We start from the raw sequence: 22,010 nt of genomic DNA, 5'->3' as shown, positions 1-22,010 counted from the left end.
TTATTCGGTTGTCGAAGGCAAAATGTATGGTTGACTGGTCGACATATCTTTATCATTGATTGCCTCCTTGGTGAGACATTCAATTCCATTGATGGCGAAGTCAGTGGCAATTATTCGGTTGCAAAGCTTGCATCTGAACAGACCTTCAAAATATTTGTAGGTCTCTGGATGTATGCACATTAGCTTTGGACGACCTTTACTTGAAGACACTGCATAACTAGTTGATGCAGTCTGATATTGCGGTGGAGCAAGAACAGAAGCAAGTTCTCGCTTAGACTTTGATTTTCCCTGAACTTTGTACTGGTCTGTTGAGGCCAAACACTCAATCTTCATAGGTTCAGGGTGATGAACTTCATTCATAAGAGTCTTGGAAATATTTACTTTCCAATCAGCAAGAAATTGGACTTGTTGCCATTCTACCATTTCAGGTAGAGTACCCAAAGTAGTTTCATCTACTTTCATAACTATATTCTGTCCTTTGGATGATTTTGAATCCTGTAAATATCCAAGATTGTAGACAGAAGGGATGCATGTATTCACTGTGCAAACAATCATCCTATAGGCTATCTGCAGATGATCAGCAGTATTCTTCATATCAAGACCATTTGTCTTGATCAACAAAGATACTACTTCATTGAAGTATCTATCAGATAGGCTGCATGGGAAGTTACGGAAGCATTCTATATATATAGGACCAGTGGACAGGCTTCCTTGTAGGATGCTGATTGTTTGATCATTCAAGTTCTTGTGTCTAGTTTCTAGTAAAGCTCCTATACATGACACATTAAGTCCCTTACGGAAGAGAGGTATTATGCCTATTGCTATATACCCTATATGCACAAACTGGTGGTTTCTTTTTAAAGCCTTTTCTCTGAATTCTGATAGCTCTTCGAACAGATGGATGACATGATCATCATTATCACTATCCTTGATGCTAAGCTTTCCATGAGTCTAATGGTACAAAATATTTGCTGATAAAGAAAAGAGTTTGTTGTGCCTATATACCTGTTTAGCAGTCACAACTGGTAAACTCCATCTGGCTTGAGGAGCAGATTCCTCTACTTTGATACTGTCTGTGAGTAGCTTCTTGAATGAAGAGATAATCATGGCCATTGCTAAAGGAAGGTTGGGAGGTAGAGGTTTCTTCAGGTGTAACTTGTTAGTCGAGCTCGAATTGAAATTCCTAGAGTAAGCTTCTGAAACGTCAGTGTCTAAACGGCACCTTGCCTTAGCGACTGCAACTATTAAGCTTACTTAATTTCAATGATGATGTTTTGGCTTATCGGATAAGTTACTTGGTAAGAGAAAAAACTATTACCATGAACTTTCATGCATCAACGATGGACAACTGGCTTTGATACCAATTAGATAGCGGAATACACAGGAATACTCAAACACAGACAAGATCAAAGAAGAATACTCTTCTTAGCAGAGATGAGGTGCAAATAATTAATATGAGATGAACATAGATGAACACACACGATTAACAGACCTTACTAACAGAGGTGAGCAAGATGGTGTATTGGTAACTGCTGCTTATATTGCTTTCATGGATAGAACAAGGTTACAAGGTGAAGGCTAGTGACGGCTAATACAACAGAGCTTTTTAGAACACTAGATAGAAGGCTTATCCAAGGACGCCCTTCTACAAATGAAAACCCTTTAAGACATATTTAGGAATTTTGGGAAATATTCAAGTCCCATTTTTTTATACTTCTAATAAATAACCTAGTACTTTTGTGTAGTTGGAGATGCCATCTATATTTGGCCACACTCTATGTCCCATTAAAATATATTCCTTGACACGTGTCTATAGGGATGTGTGTATTTAAAGACATAGGTAGATACATCAATTACAATGACATCAAACGCATGAGGGATGCATTTCACTAAACTTAATTTGTATTATACAACATTCTTCATGTAAAAGAAGTGCTTTAAATCAATCGCTCAATTTTGAGACATTAAGGTTAAATATTTGGCTATATCAACACATATTTTTTTTTTAAAATACTCAAAAATGAAATTTAGAATTGAAGGGACCTCAAAAGAGTGTGGTGTTTAGAAACAAGAAGATAGAAAAGAAAATCCAATTGACATAGTACCTAACATGATATCCAAATAATTTAGAATATATCAAGGGAAACCCTGGGGAGTCACGGACTTGGGCCAAGGGCCGACTGCTAAGCTAGGTAGAGAACCCTAGAAGGGCAAGGCCTATGTAAAGAGTTGTAGGGAGGAGGGTTCTCCAAGATAGTTCCCAGGGCCCTTTCAAAATGTAGTCTACTTTAGACTTACAAGGAGCGACTCTACCTCTGTGCATACAATGTGCAAGTCCACATACTTGATAGATCTTAGGTCATGTTGCAAATTGGCAACTCGAGTTGCGAGATGCAAGGTGGATTTTCCCTTGAAGTTGTAGGCAACCTAGGGAGGGAATTTGGGAATCTCTACCCTTGCCGCTATCGCTCCTCCCTTTCCTTTAACATTTTTTTTGGCACTAGGTAATGGTAGTCCCTCTCGCCCCATATTGGAGAGAAAAAAAGGTGTTCAATTTCAGTTGCATCTACTCCAAAGGGCTAATAGCCTTGCATGTGGCACATGGAGGTCCAACCAATGGCATGGGTAGGAAGCCTTGGATGGGGCATGGTTCCCCCGTCAGTTTGCTTGACATGTGCGGATTTGGTTTGGTGGTTGATGCAACATGATGCTTCGTTGATGATGGTGTGTATCTACAATGTGAAGATGGCGGCCTCTCAAGTATTTCCTTTCTCCTCTATATTTCCTATTGATGCATTATTTGTGGTGGTGGCAGCATTCAGAGCATGGTGGCTCCCTAGCTTTGATTTTCTTAATAATTGTAGAAATGGATAGCTCTTGTAGTAGCAAGAATATAGATGTTCCTGGGATGGTTTATATGCATGGCATTCTTGTGGCATGGGCTTGATGTATTGTATTTTATGGGTTTAATATAGATATAGCTCACCTAAGGTGATCATTACAAAAAACAAAAACAAAGATCTTGTTGATGTACCAAATTTGTTGGCTTTCCTTAATTCACCAAAAAATCCAATACATACATATTCCAAGGAAGCTCTAAGGAGAATAAAAGGCTATAAGACCTATTTAGGAATTTTGGGAATTATTCAAGTCCATTTCTTATAACGCTATTAAAAAACTTAGTATTTTTGTGTAGTTTGAGCTATCATCTATTCATGGTTATACTCTATGTTTCATATACCCCTTAACACATATCTATAGGGATATGTGTATTTATATACATACTTATATGCATCAACTACAATGACATCAAAAGAATGAGGGAAGCATGGCACTAACTCAATTTGCATTATACTACATTATTCATATAGAAAAAGTTCTTTGAATCAGTAGCTCAGATTTGAGACATTAACGTTAAAGAATTGGCTATATCAACACTCATAAAAAGAATCTACAATAATCAAAAACAAATTTTAGAATTGAAGGGACCTCAAAATAGTGTGGTGTTTAGAAACACCAAGATAAAAAATAAAATTCAATTCACATATTTACATGGATCCAAGTATTGTACAACTCATCCGAGGAAATGATACTATGTCAAGAGGCTCAATGACTATAAATACATCATTAAACTTTGCGTTTTCTCATGTATTGCTCCAATACGTACAAGGTTTCTCTATCACAAGCTGCTTCATTTACCAACATATTGCAAGTATACTCTCGTTTGTCCCTTGCGTAGATCCAACCAAGTAACCATGCAGTGATTGTTCTCTCCAAAAAACTTTTAAGCTCTTCATTTGATTGATTCCACATTTTTGGAAAAATCAAGGAGGTTCCGAGCATATTCCACATTACACTGTAAAGGGCCTCGTAAAAAATTAAGGTATTATTTCCATCCAGATCATGAAAAATTCTCCATGCTACATCCAAGTTCTTGTGGTATACAAATCGATATCCAATTAGAAGATCTGTTTTTTGGCATGTTGCCTGTCCTGCTATGACATTAAATTTTTGATGGTGTTGTGGAAAGCATAACTCAAGAATACGATGAGTCCTTTGCAATCTATTAGTGCTCCAAATCCACGCCTCAAACCATTGCATGCAAAAATCAAGGAAAGTGAATGCATCTTTGCGAATAAAATGCCACACATTTGTACTCTCTTCAACGAGATGCATATGTTTTCCCCAATCTGGGCATACATCACCATGTTTCATTTCAATGGTCTTAAGTAAAACACCATTGAGTTCAAGGATCAATACTCTTCTTTGTTTCCGTATAGTATCTGAGGGTGGTGGAATCAATTTCCTTCTAGGCCTATGAGTCCTCAATGACATGTGCCACCTCAATAGTAAATGCTTTGTACATTTGAAATCAAATTTATATGCTTCAGAATCTCCTGTTCCAAAAAAAAGGCATGATGGTCAATGGAAGAGATATTATTTTCAATTAACACACTGTGCACCAACATTATTTATTTTATCCATGATATATATAGACTTAAACCTTGAGAAGACAACAAAAGAAAATATTTTCTTCAATACACAGAAGAAATCTTGTACAAAGAGCTCCAACCACAAAGATAAAAGAGAGACTTCTTTTCCAAGGCTGAATAACATCTAGTTGATGAAATATAAAGTGTACATATTTGGTTCATGTTCAAATAATTGGACCCAACACATTGTTTTGGTCGGAATACTAGAGCCCAACACATTGTTTTGGTCAAAGTCTTCTTAACACATTTCCACCACTCTAGATGTATGTGAACATTCCAGGTAATTGAGTCAACGCGCACGCCAAGCCCTTACTGGTTGTTTTCTTCCACCTGCAATAACAAATATGCTAGATTAGATAAAAATTTGATTTTATTTTTTATATTTTTTGATAAATCTAAAGTGAGTCCTACCCATAAGCTTAAGTAGGCCTTTTGTAGCTTTGATATGTATGCTTTTGCTGCAACTCCGCTAATGAAATGACCACGACCATACCCCAAGCTAGTAGCATAAGCAATAGCATGTTGATCACTCAATTTTTTTGTTTTGTGAGACAATTTTAACAAGTTTAGTTGGTTTGAAGATAATAGTGGCACACCAAACTTGGATGCCAACATAGCTGGATCCTTGCTTAAGGAGTTTACTACTTTCTTGCCTCTACTTTCTTGAACATAACTTAACTTGTTATTGCACAATGGTAGCTGTGAAGATGCACAAGATGAGCTTTCCACTTTGATTGAATTGTTGTCAAGTTATTTCCTTAGAACTTGGACATTGAACATGCCCCATTCTTCCATAATGTCTTGAAACTTTGTAAATAGGTCATGAACCTTTGTGATTGGAGATTGTCCTAGCCGATTGAGTGAAATAACAGATCGAATGTCATCTGTATTATTTAGATTTAAAAGGTATGGTAGAAGCTCATTGCAAAGAAGATAGTCAGGCCTCCCTTGAAAACTTTCAGGATATAAGCAGTTATCATTTGGGTTAATACATCCCTTGAAAGGGCTATCATCAATGAACAATGTATTCTTTGTATTGCATAAATTCCTACACTGATACCAAACCCTCAACAAAGGCTTAAACATAGCCTCAACATTAGGCTTATCCGGTCTATACACTTTTCGAAGATTATGGATGTAGCAATCTTCTTGTCCCCATATCATAAAGAAATGATATTTTTTATGTGCATGCTTTTCAAGAGTGTTCACATAAGTGCAAACATTCTTTTGTAGCATGGTTGACCAAATACCAACATGAAAGTAGTGACATATCTCATCCAAAAATTCAAAACAACCCGGGCGAACAACAATTGTGGTGTGACCAAGGTCAATTTTGAAACAATCTGTACATGGATGCCTCTTGTCTTCTTTGTTGAGTAAAACTCCATTAAGATCAAGAATGAGTGCATGTTTCTTCATGCTGATTGCATGAGCAATATTTTTTGCATACGATACAAAAGAATGATAACAATTTAAGTTTTTGCACTTATAAATCTCAAAACAAGGGACCATATATTTGCAGCACACAATTGTAAATTGCACACGTTTATTTACGTCTCATACTCCCATACTCATCTATAATGATGTCTCCTAAAAGTGATTGCATTTCTCTATTGATGTGGGAAGATTCAAAGACTAGTTTATCTCCATCTCTCTCAAAAGAATATAAGCTTCCAAGTGGCCTACGTTTTCGTGCATCAGGACGTAGCTCCTCAATGTTGACGTCTACTTGTGGCAAATTGGATCCTTGATTTTGAATGTTAATTTCACCTGCAAAGACAACATAATAGAATTTTGTATTATCTTCCAAAAAGGGCCATATCTATACTAATCACATTGGACAAATAAGCACCTTTGTTTTTCTCACCAACTTCAATCCCTTGCTCCCTTTCTTGAATGCTTTGGACTTTGTTTGTATTTGGTGTCGCTTTTCCTGTCCCTTTGTCAGTTTTTTCTTGTATGTCCTTGGTTGCAAGAGTCGCTTGGAGATCTTCATTGGCTTCACCCTTCTTCTCACTACCCTCTGCATCCTTATCTCTTTGAGGCATGTTGTTAGTGTCGTGTGAAGGTTTTGGAGAATTTTGCACAACAAAATCACTTTGATGCTCTACCACCACCATCTCCTCTTCACTATTTCTAATGTCACTTTCATGAATTTGGGTCTCTCCAATTGTAGGTAGCATGTTCTCGCTCTCTTTAGTCACGTCATTTGAATTTTTTTGAGAGGTTTGTTCTACAAGATCACTTTCGTGCTCTACAAGATCACCTTTATGAAACTCGGTCTCTCCAACAATGGTGGGCAACACTTGTGCTGCTTGAGATATGTTATCTCCGTCTTCTATTTTGTTGTCTTCATCTGAAAGATGAAAAAAGCCAAATTTTACCTATTTAGAAAATAATCTAGTGGATTTTCAATAACCATAGAATCCATTTCATTTCCATCATCTAACCCAGACGTTTTATGCTAGAAAGGCTCCATTTAGCACATTAACACAAAAATGCTAACCTAGAATGATACCTAAAGCACATTTGAAAGTGAGGCTTAATCTTAAGCTCATCCTAAGGCTTAAGTCTCAAAGTTTAGGCTTTTGTTTCAAACCTAAAACTTAAGTCTCAAAATTTATGCTTATGTTTGAAGTTTAAAATGTAAGTCCTAAGCCCTTTTTAGTCTTCATCATTCACTATGTGAAAACCTTTTATACTATGTGCACTGAAGACCTATTTATAAAACCCTTTATCTATGAATTTTTCAAGGTATCATCCAATTTTCTTCATAATCTATAAGTATTTTGTTATTTGTAACATTTTTTTGCTACAATGCTCCTGAGACTAGACTCATATGGTAGTGCTACACTAACATACAAAGGCAAGGCTCGAACTTAAGTTCGATCCTACAAAATAAATTTCAGTTTCTTGTTATAGATTATGACTCTTTCTCTTTCTTAACATATGTAATCGCTACAATAGGATATGAAATTGTGAGCTTCACTTGGAAGTACTGAGCTAGGATTCTATGACAAGGACTTTTAAGGCTCAAACTTAATTTCATGCCTAAGGCTTAAGTCTTAACCTTAAGCTTATGTTTCAAGTGTAAGGCTTAAATCTCAAGCCATGTTTAGTCGCAATGCATTCACTATGTATATAATTATTATATTGTGCATATCTAGGGCCTATTCAAAAAACCTCTTAACTATGAATTTTTCAAGGTATGATCCTTTTTACTTCATGATCCATAAGTATTGCTATTTGGAAGATTATATTACTACAATGCTCTTGAGATTGGCATAACATGGTAGTGCTCATGAGCTCGGCCTCACATGGTAGTGCTACACTAACATGTGGAGGCAAAGTTCAAACTTAAGTTCGAGCCTACAAACTAAATTTCAATGCCTTGTTAGGCACAAAGACATTATGAGTTTCATGTAACATATGCAAGTGCTATACTAGGATAAGGAAGTTCAAGTCTCACTTAGAACAACTCAGCCATGACTTTTTTGATTGAAGTTCATACACAAGTGCTTCACTATCTCTCCTTGTTAGGCTTGAACTTAAGTTTGAGCCTCATTAGTGTTTGATAATGCTTCATTATTGTCTCACCAAAACCAAAATTTCTTACTCTTAAAACACATCTGTATGTTAGCTATGATTTGTGAATTGACACTTTAAATAAAGACATGTGCTTTGTGATGGCTCAAACTCAAGTTTGATCCCCCCCATCATTTTTTAAAACAACAACAATTAAATCTAATTAAAATGACATACTTTTAGATAAAGACACAAGATAGTATTAAGAAAATAGTGTTTGAAGGACCTAAAGTATCACAATTGATCAATTCAATACACTATCCTGCCTTTTTATTCTTTAGGAGTGTGTTGGTACATGATAATGGCATGCATCATTAAACCTAGTATCAAAAATACTCTAAGAAGCATTCTCACCTTTTTCATCAGATACTACAATGTATTGAGGGGCTCTATCATCCTCTTGTGGATCCTCAATGCCTACATCATCATCCTCATTATCTTCATCATTTTCTTTTGCACACTCAACATCCACAACTGGACTCATTTCTCCAACATTGTCTGCCCGCCCTTGATGATCAAAATTCGTAGCTTCTTGAACTTCACTATCATCCGTGTTGTCTACGTTATCGTTGTCTTCATTTCCATCAACATCCTCTCCACTGCTTTGTTGCTCATCGATGTCAAGATTGTTAAGGTCTTCTTTTTCTTTATCATCCAGCTCCACTGTTTGTCTCGTAAGTGATGCTTGACTTGCACCACACCACTCCTGCAAGGACGGATTTCTCTCCAAAAGACTAGAGCATTGAGATTCTAACTCCATTGCTTCAAAATCATCTTTACATGGAGAAATTGCCCTTCTGTTCTTCGACAATCTTTGCTCCAACACAACTCCACCGCAAAAAATTTCCAACACATAGCTTTGCTCAGAACAAAACCCTGTGATAAGGCCATCAATGAAGTTTCTATCAATAAATTCATGATCCTTGCCACGAGAGCCTGAGAAAAAGACTCTTTTTGTATGAGCTTTGTCAATAGCCTCAAATCTATCAACCTGCTAACAAAAAGAGCAACCATTGCAGAGTCCATAGTTCCATCTATCCATGAGTCATCTCTTGTTGCTTGGATATTTCCATATTCAATATGGACCTTAGTTGACTGGCTAGAAACCCCTTCAACAAGCATTCCGATATTGATGAAATCAATGAAACACACTAGCACATATTCGTATTGTGCATTCAATGTGTTTAGATTGAGTGCCAAATTTGCAAAAAAATCTATAGAGAGCTTTTCTTTAGTACCATGAAGATCCAAGACAACCAATTGAAATGGTACATGCTCTGTATTGCAAAAGTCTTTGATCTTCCCCATATCAAAGCCCACCCCCTTGATTCTCCATGGAATAGACTCATCTTGAGATATTATGCCCATATTAGCTCTATAAAGATGATTGAGGAGAGTTATTACACTTTTTGGAAGTGAGGGTGGAGTCTTCTTTGCTCTGTTGAGGGAGTCCTTGACATAGTACTGGCTATAGATCCTCATTTGATTGTACTCAGCTCTCCTAGCTTGTACTTCTCACAAACTTGCTCCCAAGATAAATTTTCCCTTGTCAAATCCAAGAAGAATGATATTATTGCTTCTTTCAACACGCGATCTGTTTTTAGCTTCCAAGCCATCTCATCCATGTCCATTCTATGAGGGGTATGCTTGCTCTTCTTTAGCAAGATGGTTTTGTCCAGGATTGCATTCTGTAGTTCAAGAACTTCTTTATTCTCGAGGCCTAAAATGCACCTGAACAATGTAGGTGCCAGTGTTGCTGTGCCAGGTGCTTGTCGAATCTGACCACCCTTCATAGTTAGAAATTTAGGATTTTCATTGGAACCTTCGTCAATTGTTTCTCCCTTTGTATTTGGTAGCAAGCCTCGAGCATATTGTCTCATGATCTTGACCCAATTCTTCCATATCTTCTCATCACATAGAAGCAAATGCAAGTCGGTCTTGACAAATCCCTTTTGAAGTGTGTGCTCTGTTGTCTCAACAAAGGTCTGCAAAATTGAAAATTCCAACATCAATATTGACAAGGCTCTAACTTGTGGGATTGAGAAGTATACTTAATAAGTTCAAGCCTATCTAGATTGAATTGTTTCTTTATATGCTCACATACATCTATGCAAAGTCCAAAATACATGGGTATATGTAAGTGGGGCTCAAACTTAAGTTCGAGCCTCGCTTAGCCTCATATGCAAGTGACACTAAATCTTAAGTTAAAACCTGAATTTAAGTTCTAAATGAGCACATGGAGGTCTTGCTTGAGCCTATGATAGACTCTAGTTTACAAATAGATATTGATTAAAAAGACTCACATCCATGTTTTCAAAGAATCAAACAAGTACCTTCCAAGCCTCAAAGTCCTTGGTTTGGTTGACACTAGGTGGTGGCTTAGAAGGACAACCATTTGCATGCCATTGTGCTCATGCTTGCATAAGTTGGTCAAGAAATGGCTCCTTTTGCATTGACATTGCAACAGATAGATTCGCATCTTTGGAGATTTCACGAGAGATCTTTGGTGGGCAATTGAGAATAATCTTTGATCGTCTATATTTGAATTTTTGACATAATTGAGGGGTAACATTTGCAACGTTTGCACCTTGCAAACGTTTTGCAACACTAATGGAGTGTTGTCCAGAGATGATCCAGTAATCAACATTGCGAACATCCTCTTTGCAAGTTTGTCAAGAGGATGTTTTTTGGAAGGATCACAAGGCATCAAAATTGTAAGTATCTCCTCTTGCTTTGGTTCTTGAATGAAGTCTAAAGTCAAAATCCTGACCCAATCTAGATTTAATCTTCTGTACACATAGTTTGATGGAGCAGGAAAACACCTTGTCACGTCAATGCTAAAGACTTCATTGATCCCAAAAGGATAGAATCCCTTCTTGATTTCTAAAGAGGTCAGTGCCTTGTTATCTTCGGATGGAGTTTCCATGTCCATCAACTCCTCTTCAGAAACCTCTTTTCTTCTGCACTCTTTTTCATCTTCCTCTTTGCTAGTTTTTGTCGATCTTCCTCAAGAGTAGAATCATCCTTTGCCTTTCTTTTTCTTCTGAGTCCTTGTGCATCTTGCCCTTGTGAACCTTCTTGCTCCTCTAAATTAATGGTGGTAGTGATCTTCTCTACATGTGTTGAAGCGCTTGCACGGGCACCTCTTGATGCTGCAAGTGCACTCCTAACTATGGCTTTCCCTATCTTCTCCACAACTTTCTTATGTAGTGCCCCTATTGGTTTCTTTGCAGGTACAATCTTCTTTGGTAAGCTCAAGACTCGCTTTGCATGTTTCACTGCCTTCACTAGGTCTTCCACACAATCCACACCCGAGTCTTCTTGATTAGTGAAGCTGGAGATCTTCAATCCTAATTTTACAATAGAATTTTCTTTTCCTAGTTTGCTACCATTCATGTCTGCTACATGAAAAGTGCCCAATGATAAGCAAAACTTGTTTGCCTTTGTGGTCTCTCCAATAGGTAGCACATTACATGCAAAGCATGGCATTGCTGTTGCATCCACATCATCTTTGACACCCAACAATCCCCATGTCTCCATATTTCATATCACCTTGTGACAAATATAGATGGATGTCACCTTTGTAGTTTGCATCTGTATCATAGGTATCCACAAACCACTTCACTCCTTCTTCTTTTGTTAACTCAAAGGTCTTGTCAACCTTTATTCTTGGAGCAGTAGTTTTGGCGTGAGTGGACATTCCAAGAACATCGAGTGTGAAGACTTGTGCACCCTAGTCTGGTATACTTGGTACATTGGAAGCCTCCATTCCTGAAACAACCAAAAAGAACAATGTTAGAACCTAAACAAGGAGCATATGTTTAAGTTAAACAGTACATTTAAAAAAAAACACTAGCATGTGTAGGCGAGGCTCGAACTTAAGTTTGAGCCAAAAGATGTTGTTTTGTACCCTTGCTAGCCACAAGGATGTCATGAGAGTAGTCTTGCAAGTTAGTGCTACATTAAATTTGAGCCTAAAAGTGAAGCTCTATGATTTTTCTAGCTAGAAGGATGTAATGAGGCTAGGCATGCACCCCAGTGCTACATTAGCATATGGAGAGGAAGCTCAAACTTAAGTTTGAGCCTAAAAGTGATTTTTTATTCCCTGATGCACTTGAGCCTAAAGGTGCTATTCTATGCCCTTGATAGCTACAAATATGTCATCAAGCTAGCCTTCCATGCTAGTGCTACACTCAAATATGCAAGTGGGGATCAAACTTAAGTTTGAGCCTCTTGTCATTGGTAACCAAAAGGATGCCATGAGGCTAGACTTAAGTTCAATCCTAAGTGTTTTTCTATTCTTGCATGAATCCTAAAAGGACTTAGTGAATCTATATTTTCATGATAGTGCTATACTAACATATCTAGGTGAGGCTCGAACTTAAGCTCGAGCCTCTTGCCTTTGGTAGCCACAAGGATGTCCCTCGGCTAGCCTTACACCCTAGTGCTACAATAGCATATGCAAATAAAGCTAGCCACAAGGATGTCATGAGGCAAGCCTTGCATCCTAGTGCTAAAGAATATGCACTTGAGGCTCGAACTTAAGATCGAGCCTAAAGGTGTTCTTTTATGTCCTTGGTAGCAACAAGCCCTACATGCTAGTGCTACTCTAGTATATGCAAGTGAGGATCGAACTTAAGTTTAAGCCTACTGGTATTGGTAGCCACACAGATGTCATGAGGCTAACCTTACACCCTAGTGCTAAAGTAACATATACAGTTGATGCTCAAACTTAAGTTCAAGGCAGACTTGCTATAGTAGCATATGTAGGCAAGGTCCGAACTTAAGCTCGAGCCTCTTTTCCTAAGTAGCCACAAGGATGTCATTAAGCCAGACTTGCTACAATAGCATATGTAGGCAAGGTTCGAACTTAAATTTGAGCCGCTTTCCCTAAGTAGACACAAGGATGACATTAAGTTAGACTTGCTATGTTAGCATAAGTAGGCAAGGTTCAAACTTAAGTTTGAGCCTCTTTCCCTAAGTAGCCACAAGGATGTCATTAAGATAGCCTACAATAGCATATGCAGGCAAGGTTCGAACTTAAATTTGAGCCGCTTTACCTAAGTATCACAAGGATGTCATTAGGTTAGACTTGCTATACTAGCATATGTAGGCGAGGTTCGAACTTAAGTTCGAGCCTCTTTCCCTAAGTAGCCACAAGGATATCCCTCGGCTATCCTTACACATTGGTGCTACAATATCATATGCAATTGAGGCTTAAACTTAAGTTTGAACCTAAAGGTGTTGTTATGTTCCCTTGGTATCCACAAGGATGTCATGAAGCTAGAATTTCATGCTAGTGCTATACTAGAATATGTAGGCAAGGCTCAAACTTAAGTTCGAGCCTCTTGCCCTTAGTAGACACAAGGATGTCATGAGGAAAGCCTTGCATCCTAGTGCTACACTAGCATATGAAAATGAGGCTTGAACTTAAGGTGCTATTCTATACCCATGGTAGCCACAAGGATGGCATTAGGCTTGCATTCTAGTGCTACGCTAGCTTGAGGATCAAACTTAAGTTCGAGCCTCTTGGAATTAGTATCTCTAAAGGATGAGTCCAGACATACTCCCTAGTGCTACAATAGCTTATACAATTGAGGCTCGAACTTAAGCTCGAGCCTCAAAGTGTTTTTGTTTTCCTTTGGTATCCACATGGATGTCATGAAGCTATACATGCGTCGTAGTGCTATACTGACATTTGTAGGCAAGGTCTACACTTAAGTGCAAGCTTTTTCCCATTGTTTGCCACAAGGATGCTATTCTATGACCTTAGTAGCTATAAGGATTTCACAAGGCTAACCTTTCCCCCTAGCGCTACAGTATGAAATACTCAAACTTTAGCTTGAGTCTAAAGATATTTTTCCATGTCCCTGATAGCCACAAAGATGTCATGAGGCTCTGCCCTTGCATAGTAGGGCTACACAGCAAGCAAGGCTCTTTCCATTGGCAGCTACAAGGATGTTAGGAGGAAAGCCTTGCATCCTAGTTCTAAAGAATATGCACTTGAGGCTCGAACTTAAGATCGAGCCTAAAGGTGTTCTTCTATGCACCGTGTAGCAACAAGCCCTACATGATGGTGCTACTCTACTATATGCAAGTGAGGATCAAAATTTAAGTTTGAGCCTATTGGCATTGGTAGCCACACAGATGTCATGAGGCTAACCGTACACCCTAGTGCTAAAGTAACATATACAGTTGAGGCTCAAACTTAAGTTCAAGGCAGACTTGCTATATTAGCATATGTAGGCAAGGTTCGAACTTAAGCTCGAGCCTCTTTCCCTAAGTATCCACAAGGATGCCATTAAGCCATACTTGCTACAATAGCATATGTAGGCGAGGTTCAAACTTAAATTTGAGCCGCTTTCCCTAGAGCTATTATGCTCTAGCCCTAGTTAAGTCTCAAGCACTTGCATGAGGCAACGCTATCATGCTAAAATATCCACAATAAGCTCATGAGGTCACACTAGAGTGGAATATGCTAGTGCTTTGACAGCATTAGAAGGTGAGGTTTAAGCTACATTAGCTCATTGTTCTAGTTTCTCAACAAGGAAACAAGGCACCAAAAACGAGCTAAATATCAAAAGCAAAGAATCTACGTCAAGTGGAAATGTCACACTCAGTACCCAACCAAGTAAGTGTTGTTATCTATCTTTTTCTTTAAGTAGATTAATTACTTAATTATAGTTTTTAAAAAAAGTTAATTCAAGTGCTTATTGATTAAGTACTCTAATTAAAGAATAGACACTTACTTTCAATTTATAGAGCGTGATTTTAGAGGTAGTTGTAGTTTGATTAACTTAATGATAGAGTTTAAAAGGTGTATTAAGGAGACGGTAGCAAACAATAATGAGTATAAGTAGTCATTAGAATTAGATTAAATAGAGATTAGAAACTAATAGAATGATATTGAAGATTGAACTTTTGAGATGCAGGTTTAGGAGAGATCAAGAGGAAGGGAGGGAGTGATTAAGAGGAGGCAAGGAAGATTACATAGAGAGATTAGGGAGTGATTAAGAGGAGGCAAGGGAGATTCCATAGAGAGATTAGAAGAGATTAGGGAGTGATTAAGAGGAGGCAAAGGAGATTACATAGAGAGATTAGAAGAGATTAGGGAGTGATTAAGAGGAGGCAAGGGAGATTACATAGAGAGATTAGGGAGTGATTAAGAGGAGCTGATGGTAATTACACAGAAAGATTAGAAGAAGATATCACACACACACACACACACACACACACACACACACGAGAGAGAGAGAGAGAGAGAGAGAGAGAGAGAAAGAAGTGCACCTGGATAAGCCTTTCGAATTTGAAATTCAAATTTCAAATCTAAACTGCAATCAGATCTTCACCTGCAATCAAAAAGAGAAAGATAAGCACACACACACACACACACACACACACACACACACACACACACACACACACACACACACACACACACACACACACACACACACACACACACACACACAGAGTTAATGTAGAGCGTTTTGGGACTGCAAATAGATTCATAGAGGAGAGGGAGATGGGTAAGTAAAGAGCCATACCTGTCACGTCGTCGTCAATTTTTTCACTGTCTGCACAAAAACCGAAACCCTGTTTTAATGTAGAAGAGAGAGAGAGATAGAGAATTAATCTAGAGTTTTGAAAAAGAGCCTTGTGGGGCCGCGAGCAGATTCGCAGAGGGCAAGGAGATGCGGGAGTAAAGAATCTCACCTGTCGCGCCGTCGTCGAATTCGTCACAGTCTGTAGAAAAAACCAAACCTATTATAATATAGAAGGTTTTAAAAGCATTAAAAAGACTTTAATAGCTTTTCCCACCAACCCTACCAAGGTTAGATTAGCAAACTCACATGCGTGGACCAAAACTAATGGTTTTCATGATGGTTAAAAGAAGTGAAAAAAAAAACTTTTCACAAAAATCAGCATAACTTTCACATACGGAGTCCGATTGCAAAACTTTTTTTATGAGCCTGTAGCTTAAGAGCGGCTCTACGCTTTTCTGAACAAACCCTATCCAGAAAACCCGTTGTTTACAAAAGGTTTTGTGAACAGTTTTCAAAAAAACGAGGTTTAAGGGGTCAAAAAATTTGACGAAGCTAGGGGTGTCTAGAACTAGTTTTTTGAGAGTTTTGGGAAAATAATACTCACAAGTTGGACATAGTTTTGACTTCCCTTGGCTAAAACCTCTTAGGATCAATGAGTGAGGGACCCACCTCCACCAACCCTCTTTCCTTAACCGATTTCATTGCACCTTTGTGCATGTAAAATTGTCCTGCTCTACAACACATAAAACACCAGGACTATAATCACCAAGAACCGATTTACACATAAACAACTGAGAAAAAAACCTCATTGTATTTTGAATGTCCATCAACACTCAATTTTCATAGCATAATCTCCAAGCCCACCTATACTCAAACTAATGTCCTATCCTAAAAGAAAACTATATGACTAACTAGGCTCGAACTTAAGTTTGAGCCACTCATGCAATTACTTTGAAGCCTCAACTTCTTGTAAGCTCCGACTCTTTTGATAGGTCATTCAAGGAAACTTAGGTTTGATGTAAAGATCATCATTACCTTGGCTCCACCTTACAACTCTTTAAATGTATCATATAGCTCGAACTTCAATTTGAGTCTCCTTCCAAATTCAAGGCTACTTCAACATAGCTTGGGTTTTTTCTCACACCTGTTGTTGCTCATAGATTTCTAACACTTGAATGTGCATCTTTGCTCAAACTTGAGTTTGAGCTTTCTACCAAATTCCATGGGCGCCTCCATGTAACTTGGGCTACATCTTGCAACCCGTGTGACAAGTATAGATTTCTAACACTTGGATGTACATTTAGGCTCAAACTTGAGATCGAGCCACCTACAAAATTCCATGCTTGCCTCTATGAAACTTTGGCTTTGCGAAACTCTTTTTATCTAGGTATTTATAGCACTTAGATGTACATCTAGGATCAAACTTGAGCTTGAGACTCCTACCGTCGTGCGTGGGTTGACTTATAGCTTGAGATCCATCTTGCAACTATTTTAAGCTAAAGATTTCTAGCACTTAGACCTACATTTAGGCTCCATCTATGCTCCGGCATTGTAACTTAGGCACCATATTGGACCTATTTTCAGCTTTAGATTTCTAGCACTTAGATGTACATTTATGCTCAAACTTGAGCTCGAGCCTCCTACCATCCCCAATGGGTTGATTTAGTTTAACTCGAGATCCATCTTGTAACTCTTGTGAGCTATATATTTCTAGCACTTGGATGTGCATAAAGGCTCCATCCTCCTATCAAATTCCATGGGTGCCTCTGCAATGTAACATAGTCCCTACTTGAAACTCTTGTCAGCTTTATATTTCTAGCACTTGGATGTATATACAGGCTCAAACTTGAGCTCGAGCCTCCTACCATCCTCCATGGATTGACTCAGTGTAGATTTTCTTAATTGAATGGGATGCAAGATTTTGCCAAAATTGTGAGTGTATCTTGGGAATGCATTAAATTTTGAGTTATATGTTCAGGTATACACTTTTACTGATATCTCTTGATTTTCTCAAAAATTGCAGGGTCCAAAACAAGGTGATTCAGTGTTTCTTGTTGATGGTTCCACAAGGAAATCTCGTGGGGTTATTCATTCCACTGATGCATCTCAACGTTGTGGTTTTGAATTGATTGGCACAACATGTGTGGTGATACATGTACTAGAATGTTTTGATGACACCTTCTTGATTCCATTCTTTACTATGGACGCAAGAACCATGTCTCAAGCAGTTGGAAGCATCATCAAATGGCCATTGCATAATATTGTTATGGATAGAGGAAAATCTCACACAATAGATGAGGATTTTCTTGTTGGTCAAGAAGATGGCTTGATAGATAGAGCGAGTTGGAAAGAGAAAAGAGTCATCCTTTGGGCTGACAATAGATCTACAAAACTTGGTAATGGAGTGGTATTGCTGGTCCACCCATATGAGGCTATAAATTGTACTGAACTAGGTGAGAGTAGCTTGGGTGTCATTGTGGAAGGGTCGATGCATCCACATCAAAGTGATATTTCAAGTTTGAATTTGGTAAGCTGGCCTATTAGGCAGCTCACATTTGAGAATGGTGAGCCCTTGATCAAAGACATTGGATCCTCTTTTGCCATTGAGGGTATTCAAGATTTCCTCATGGAAGAAACGGGAGATTCCCTTGACAGCTTATATGATTCCAGTGATGACTATGAGGATGATGGCAAAGATAACAACACTGAAACTAGTTTTGAAGAAGGTACCACCAGTACAAAACTAGGTCTTCTTCTTCATACTCAAAATGATAGAGAGCACGATGCCATTGTCGGTGACTATGATATAAGAGATGGGACAGGTAAGAAAAGGAGTTATGTACATAGAGTTAGGCCTAGAAAAAAAAAAAGGTAATGCTCATGCTTTCAACAAACAATGTGATGCTGCAAACATTCACAAAGTTGCAACAATTGATTGTTGTGAGATGCGATGCTGCCAGATTGGAAACAGATCCAAAATCATGCAAGTGAGGGTAGACTTTTGGGGACAAATCTACACTAGTCGATGCACATTTGTATTGGATTGTATGAGCATGGCTCATAGAAAAGATCAAGAAGAGGAATGCTTTGAGTTTACTTTTGATGGAAAGAAGGTATGTAGTAAAGCATGGTATGTAATGCATGGAATAGGAAAGTCAACATTTTACAGGCTGCGTAAAAAATTCTTGGATGGAGCATGCAATGGCAATCATGGAAACACTGGAATAATAAGGAAGAGCTTGACACATGTTGAGATGGCAAAAGCACTCATACAAGGCTTCATAGATAATAATGCAGATCAAATGCCACATAAGTCAAGGACAACCATGCATGGCACTCGGGAAACTCAACGTGTTCTACCAACGATGTACAAACAAGTGGACATTTTGCGGGAAGTAAACGACACACTTGTCACAATGGAATACAAAAAGTTGTCACAGCCAACATTCTCAAGGTTGTGGAACACAGTCTTCAAGACAGTCACTTTATCAAAATCAAGCACATTCTCTAAATGTGACATTTGCACATCCATAAAGGTTAATCTGGAGTCTACCAAAAATCAGGTGGAGCGTGCTAGATACATGGCACAGAGGAGATCACACATGTTGCAACAAATGAGCTGTAGAAATCTGTACTATGCTTGGAGGAGCTCTTCAGAAATGAATCCAACCAAGTTCTTGTGCATTATACATGACAAGATGGACCAGAGTAAGACTGCTATACCACAAATTAAACCAGTTCCAAAATCTCTCAATGGAGTTGAGAGGCTTCCAGTATCCTTGACAGGAATGCTCACTCATGGACATGGACAAACAACTTATGGTCACTTTGCATTGGGATTATGGCCGAGTGATCCCAACTTCACAATTGCATCTCTCTCGAAATGTCTAAGAAACTTAGAAAGAAGAGATAAACATATGTTTGGTGACTTGAGCTTAGAAAACTCAAGTGTAGAACCACAAACAAATCTTTTTGATTGTGTTTTGTCTACAACTTCTCTCTATCACCATATGAAAGTGCTTAAGGAGAAAAACCAGGTGTGCAAGGAACAGAGTGCTCAGAATGAAGAGGCAGAGACTAATCTAATCACAAATGTGAATGTGGACACTGAGAATTTTGCTTCTAGACAGGGAAATGATTGTCCAAGGATGCAATCAATCTTTGGTACTAATGCACATGTACAGGAGGATGGCAATGTATTTGGGTTCAAGAGGTTGCCAAGAACATTGTTGTTGCAACTTGACAATTGTGGTTCAGAAAATAAGAATCAATATGTGTTTGCATACCTATCATTGTTGGTTGCACGAGGAGTCTTTGACACTGTACAACTTGGATTTCTTATGGTTGGTCACACTCATGAAGACATTGATGCATTGTTCAGTCGCTTTTCTGAGAAGCTTAAAAAACAAGCCATTTTTACATTTCCACATTTGATGAAGATCTTCAGTGAGTGTGTTAGCATGCATCTAGCACCTTTTATCCTACAAAAGGTGGCAGACTTTAAAGGATTTGTAAAGGGGTTCTTACATGATGGAGCAGATAGCTTAGTGGGTCATTCAAAGCCATTGCAATTTAGGTTCTATATGAGTGATGGAATACCTTTGATGCAGTACAAAGTGCACCCTAAAAATGTGGATTGGTTACCCGAAAATGGTATAAAGTTATGGAAGAGAAATGACCAAGGAGGAGCCAAGCTTCCTGAAGGTGTTCCAAAAGTATTACCACCCTTTGAGTATGTTAAAGATAGTGAGAAAGTTATGGAAGGAATAAAGAAGTATGTTAGTTGGTGGAAAGATCACTTGCAAGAGAAAGGAGATGAAAGTGAGTATGCTAGGTGGATAAACCCAGTTCTTATGTACTGGGAGAATCTCATGCAAGCTATGCAAAACCCTAGACAAAGTGAAAACACTTTATTTGATGGCTTTTGGCCAAGGAGTATGCGTGAAGATCATCCTCTTGAAGTTCCACTGGAAGATGGTCTAGATGAAGCACTTGACATAATAGAGGGCCACTATTGTGGTCCAATGTGCAACAAACCTGCTGAGGAGTTCAACCCAACTCTTGATGTGGCAAAGGGAGACTTTGTACTTGTGCAACCTTGTGATGAAAATTACCCAATTTGGTTAGGAGTGGCAGCAACAGATATTGATCAGAACAATGACTCGGCAACCTATCTTCAAGTGAAGATACAATACTGGGCACCAATTTCAAAGAAGAAGAATGCAAGTGATGTGGAGGTTTACAAGGATTGTTGGAACAAGTATTGGAGAGAGAACATCAATGATCCTCAATGTTGGGAAGACACTAGCTGCATCATTTGGGCATGGAAGCCCAAGGGTGGACAAATTCCTGAGAAAATCAAGATTCCAAAGGCAATAATCCTTAAGGCCAAAGAGAGTCAGTTGAAACTTGATGAACATGAGGCACCATCAAATGTCAATGCAAATGAAGAGGAATGATTGCTTAGCATTCACCTTTCAACTTTGTAATCTTCTAGCAACGGGTCCAATTAGTCCACCCATAGCTATGGTCATTATCAACATTGATAATGGCATCCCACCTTTGTAATCTTCAAGAAATCTTATTCAATATGAATGGTGTTTTTTTTCACATTAGTCACCCAAGTTTTTCTTGCAACTTACATTTTAATTGTTTTATCAAATGAAGCATGTGTGGGAAGAAAATTTTGGGTGCATGAGCATGTGTGTGTGTGTGTGTGTGTGTGTGTGTGTGTGTGTGCACGTGCGCGTGAGTGTGTGTGTGTGTATTTGTAAACTAACATGTGCAAAAACACTCTAGTGTATAGTATGGCTGTTGAAAATGGACCATATTGGATCTTGCAGACTCATAAGCATCCACTAAACATTGTATCTCACTTTTCATATGTGCAACAACCTAGTACAATACAACCTTACCTCAAGTCCATGAGACACAAAGAATCGTCCCAAATGTGTGAATTTTCCCCTATTTTCCTAAATAGGTGTTCTTTCTTATATACATGAGGAAGGTTGGTCGTTCTTCGACACGTGGAAATATATTGCAGATATTATTGATAGTGGGATACAAATGTCTCAGTGCGCCACATAAAGTGGGTAGGTGTAATACAGATTGTCCAAAAAGGTAAAAGGTGTACAACTGTTTTAAAAGAAAGGAAGTGGTCATTATTGGTATGGACATAAGGATTTTTGCCGAAAGTAGATGCTGCCGAAAGTGGAGGAGTTGAGCTATCAAGTGAGGAGTTGAGTTGTCAAGTGGAAGAGTTGAGTTGTCACTATCATTCTTCCCCTTTTTTGATTCGCGAGAGTAAACCGGCGATATTATTCTTATGACCTGGCACATATTCATAGGAAATATCAAAGTGACTAAGTTTGTAAGACCATCGAAA

The 22,010-nt window shown here is 38.4% G+C and overlaps 1 pseudogene; it reads right to left on the bottom strand.

The window, feature by feature from the left end:
- Positions 1-1,107, bottom strand: LOC147453053 (uncharacterized; annotated as a pseudogene).
- Positions 1,108-22,010: the final 20,903 nt, after the last annotated feature.

Source organism: Adiantum capillus-veneris, chromosome 8 (assembly GCF_014529385.1).
Source record: "Adiantum capillus-veneris isolate H3 chromosome 8, ASM1452938v2, whole genome shotgun sequence".
In the NCBI taxonomy this organism is placed as follows: domain Eukaryota; kingdom Viridiplantae; phylum Streptophyta; class Polypodiopsida; order Polypodiales; family Pteridaceae; genus Adiantum; species Adiantum capillus-veneris.
The sequence above is the reverse complement of the archived record's forward strand: the minus strand, read 5'-3'. Positions and strand labels throughout refer to the sequence as shown.